We start from the raw sequence: 5,591 nt of genomic DNA on the forward strand, positions 1-5,591 counted from the left end.
GAAATAGCAAAGCAAGGCCTTGTGTGCTACGAACTGCAGGTTAAAGATCAGTTTTGTTCAAGAAAATCCTTAAATCTTGCATACACACAAAATAGCCGACATGTCTCGGAGAGCTGTGGTGGGTTGTCTTCGTTGCTCAGTGCTAAAAACATTCGGTTTGGACCTGGTAAATCCAACTGAGGAATAATTATACAATTATTATTAAGAGGTAATTTTCCTTTAAGATGAGACGGTTTTTTTTTTGTTAATTTCGTGGAAGCGTACAGCCAGAAACCATATTGAATACATTACTGACAGAACATGGAAATGGGAGATAACTTGTAAAGTGCAAAAATTCTCATATATGTTTCTGTGTTTTGGAATAATTAATTAATAGCCAAATGAAATCGAATATTGTTATGTTATGTAACAAGGTTTACCTGTAATAAGAAAATTAGTCGTGGCATGGCACCTTGGCTTTATCCATTTACGTTTCTTGGTAGGTAGGTAGGTTCGAATTTTCTTTGATATTTTTATTGCTGTGTTTAAAGTTGCTTTCAACCAAATGAAATTTATTTTAGTTTTATACACATTGTAAACTCTCATCCTGTTAGTTCATGTTGGAATTTAAGTAGTTTTGAGACCCTTAAATGCAAGGCCAGTCACCGTGGTCTAAAATTAGAATTATTTGACCCCTTAACAGTTCGTTTACGAATATTAGCCTAGTCTGTGTTATCCAGGTACAATTTCATAGAGTTTAACTATCGAGGGAGAATACTCTGCAATTCTGGCCTTGAAAGGTTATACGGTAGGCATGATTTACAATTTCTTATTATGTTTCTTCACCAAAATGATTATTTTAAAATTGATCATCATGGCAGACTTTATTGTGGAAATGGTAAAAAAACAGTTTTAGGGGAAACGCACAAAAATGATGGTAGCCTACGTATAGGTAGGCTATGGCACAATGGGCATTTGTAGTAAAATCTTATAATCAAATAGTGTTTAAAATCATCTTTTATTTCACTGATTATAACTGGATTTATTGTAATGTTATGCTAATATTCATTTGAGAGAATCGATACAAATTATGATCAAAATTGAAATAATACAAATTAATTGTTAGACCAAGTTCAAGAGTTCAATATGCTGATAAAAAAAAACTATTAGAAAAGTAAATTTGATGTTTGTAACATATTCGACTGAATTAGTTCCTTTTGATCGTGGTCATTCAATATTTTATATATATGATTGACCACCAAGACAATTCAACACTTGTTTCATTAAAAATATTAATTGGTTTTCTCAAATGAGTATACAAATAACTTTAACTGTAGTTCTCTATTATTCCACTCATATTTATACTGGAACGCTAGATTATTTCAACTAGCATAAGTTAATACTTCAAAATATAATCCATCTATATCAGCACCCCACCCATGACCCCTTTTGAATAAATTCTGCGTACGCCACTGCAACCCCCACCCCACCCACTTTAATAAAATAAATATGAAAAGCTTATTCTTCTTCTTGTTATTTCGTGTAGGATTTTCATCATGTTAAACAAAGATCGCAATTGCTACAAAATTTCCCATGAAACAAATTGATAATGACATTTTGACTGTTGGAAGCGGACTGTTTTTATACGCCCACGTTATAATGTGGTCGTATGTTGTCGTCGCCCCTGTCCGTCCGTCGGTCCGTCCGTCCACAATGGGCTTGTGAACGCAATAGAGACATCATTTTTTCATTTGATTTGAATGAAATTTGGTGTGAATGTTTATAATGATGAGATCTTGGACAAGTTCGAATTTGGCGATCTTTCGATGAACGGTTTTTGAGTTATTTCCCTTGCCTTATGAAAAACGCGTAAAAATTTGGTTGTGAACACAATAAAGACTACCGTTTTCATCAAATTTCAATGAAATTTGGTGTTCATATTTATAATGATGAGATTTTAGACAAATTCAAATTTGGCTATCTGGTTTTTTTTTTTATAAAATTAAATTTGACAATTTTTCGATCAACGGAATTTGAGTTATTGCCCATGACAGTAAAAATGCATAAAAACTTGTTAGCGATAGAGGTGACAATTTATGTAAGAAGTTTATTAAATAATGGTGTGTGTTTGTTTAAATCAACAATATCTTGCACAAATTAGATTTTTGGTGTGATTTGACACAGATAGGTTACTGCCCTTGATATACTGAAATATATCAGGAAAGTGGGCGTATCTTGCTAGGCAACCGCTTGTTGAATTTTAAATTGAAATGAAATGTTAAAAATTTTATTAAAATTGATTTGTCTATACGTGTTGCGTGTAATTTTTAATCATGTTGAAGTAGAATTTTAATCTAAATTTTTTCAACCCACTTTAACAAATTTCATGAAGCAAATGCCCATTGTCCCTTCAACGCAAAAAGAGGCCAAAGGTTATATATTGAAAAAAAAATTGCATATTATTTATGGGTGGTCGATTTGAGATACAATTGGAGAATATCAAATTTTTCCACCGAGCGCTTCTATGTCTGGGCATTTAAGGTTTAAGAGCAGAATAAAGTAATAGTTATGAAATTTGGCATAGGTATCTCGTTTTAACCGCTATCCAAAGTTTAGCGTATCTGAACGACGAACCCCATTTTTTCATTTTACAATCACAAGGAGTTGATGGGCCACAGACACCAGCCTGCCGATCCGTCCATTACACTTAGCTAGACCAACTTTGATCAATATGACTGCCGTTAACATGATCTGAACCAAATATTGACATAGAAGTCATCAAAGTATTCTGATATATGTGGTTCCTAACCACTTGACACAATTCTGAGCCCTCAATTTAGGCCTATCAGAATCTTCACTGTCTGGAAGTGTGTCGTGGTTGTCTGTTCAAACGAGACATCATTTTAGATCTCTTAGGTCCATTTTAGATGTTTTTCGGGGGAGTTTGGGATATATCTTCTATGCTATAGCAGAGATGCAACATTTGGCTCATTGTTAAGAATTTGTGTGGTCAGATGTGAAGTCTTAAGCACATAGTATAGGCACGTTGAAAATTCTCTGTCCCATAGGATCAACCAATGTCGCGTAATGCTTTCGTTAATTTTATAAACCAAATTAACAGGTATATATATAGTAAATTTAAATCATATCCTATGAAAAGACATCAACCTACAACAATGTTAAGATGCTTCCTTAATTTCACGTATGATCTTATTGTATAATAATATAACAGTTACGAAAAGTCGTCAATCACCGTTTTTGTTGGCATGGCAACCAGTTAGCTAATATTTCGCATAGTAAATTTCTATTGATTTTGTACCAATCACTGCCACTGTTTGCCATTGAAGACAATTGTCGTTGTTTTATTTTTAAGAAAAAAATTGCGAAATTTCGAAATAGAAAGGCTAATATCTCATCATTGTTAAGTAATATGTATGACATTTTTTTAAAACTTGAAACGTTGATATACCTACTCATGCAAATTATCATGTCAATCTTGCTAGAAGGTAGAAGAATGATCAAAATGGTAGAATTTGGTTGTCAGAACGACAGTAATAAGAGGGTAAATATGGTTTTATACTTTTGCAAGATTTATTTTTCACGGTAAAAGGTATATGATAGTTTTAATTGATACAAATTTCAAGTTACCAAATATACTCTCCTATTAAAGGGATTGTAAAGAGGTTTTTAAAATCTAATATATGTATAGCATATAGACACAGATAGCATCAATTTGCACCATTCGAATTTTCAATCAGACGTTTGTCGTTCCTGCAATTCGACTTAAACTAGGTGTTTGATGACGTCACTTATCGGAAAAAGTCATTATCACATCAAGCCCTTCACGATAAGAGAATTGAAATGGTACAAATTGATGCTATCAGTGTCCCCGTCACACTTAAAAATTTTAGAAAATCACTCTACAATCCCTTTAACCTTTCGGATACTGCAAGAGCACACTAGTGACAAATGTTCAGTATATTTGAGTTTCGGACTGTATTGTACTTTTTCATCCATGCAAAGAGAATAAATGGACCGTAAAGAGGTCATAGATGAAAGATCCATTGATATTTAAATTAAATGAAATCAAATTGTATTTTCGTCCTAGTTTTCTACTATGAACTATAATAATGAAAAATATATTATTGTTCTGTTGTTTAACGCTTCGGCTAACAACCTTCTCCAGAAATTAGTAGTTTATGATCACATATTTCCCCGTCTTTCCTTTATTTATTTTAAGTAATATATTATTAAAATATTATTGATTCTAAACTTAAAATAAGTAAGGAAAGACGGAAAAAATGTGATCATAAACTATCGAAGTGTTTCTGAAGAAGGCAATTACCTGAAACGTTAATGCTCAGTTCACACCAACGGCGCTTTGATCGCGCTTTAAAGCGGCGTACAAAGCGGTACCAAAGCGTAACAAAGCTCGACTAAAGCGCCAGGGTCGTAATAGATCGCTGGAAAGCTTTGAGCAAACTGGATATTCGGCAAGAGCGCCCAAAAATTTTAAACTGTTTAAAAATTTTGGGCGCTCTGTCACGAATTGATTAAAGCGCCGAGAACGTATCAAAGCTTAACAAAGCGTAACAAAGTTCAGCAAAGCTTGACTCAAAGCGTAGGAAAGCTTAACAGAGCTTTATTCTAAGCGGGGACCCCAGTCTTCACGGTCTGTCACCACTTGATCAAAAGCGGCATGAAATCGGCCATTTCGAAATTTTGCGTAACAGAGCTTAACAATGCACAACAGAGCTTGATAATCGTACCAGGGCGTGATTTAAAGCGTCATAACCGCATCAAAGCTTAATAAAGCTTATCAAAGCGTGATTTAAAGCGTAACAAGGCCTGATCAAATCGGGAAATAATTCGTCCCCAAAGCGTAACCAATTCGTATCAGAGCGTAACATTACTTAGGAGAGCGTGATATTTTTGGAAAAGTAAACAAAAAATGATGGCGCTTTGCTCGCCGCTTTAAAGCGCAGCATTCGCCGTTGGTGTGAACTAGGCATAAACAACAGGTCAATAATATGTTTTTAATTGTTTCCCCTTTTATGAGAATTTGTGATATGATATATAATGAAGTTCTTTTTAATCATACGCCAGTTATCTTGAAGATAACCACAAACTTGCATTTACATTTACAACGCATTTACAACGCAGTTCATGCGAATTATTATACCTGAATACCTGATTATACTTTGAAGCATAAAAAAAATTTTTTTTAGGTATGGATCTGTACTTTTTTATTAAATAAACTGATCTATGACCTCCGAAATCACATTGCCGCTTAGATATTCAATTTTGCTTTGGACAAACAAAATGACGTTTGTCAGTACGAAACTACACATGATTCGTACATGAAATTCCACGTAAGAACCAGATGTAGCAGACTCGATTGTTCGGAGGGGCAAGTAATATATCCAGAGGGGCAATGGTGTATGGTGTTTAGTTTTAGTAATAGAATTAGTCTTGTATGGGGTTGTAATTTTTCACATTACATCAGTGAAATAGATACTATTATGTAATAATAATATATTATGATAATATTTTTTACATTTAGGTCGATGTTAGAAGTACGAATTTCCATTTTAACATCCAAGCCTCAAAAT

This window comes from Lottia gigantea (genome assembly GCF_000327385.1).
Source record: "Lottia gigantea unplaced genomic scaffold LOTGIsca_27, whole genome shotgun sequence".
Classification (NCBI taxonomy): Eukaryota; Metazoa; Mollusca; class Gastropoda; family Lottiidae; genus Lottia; species Lottia gigantea.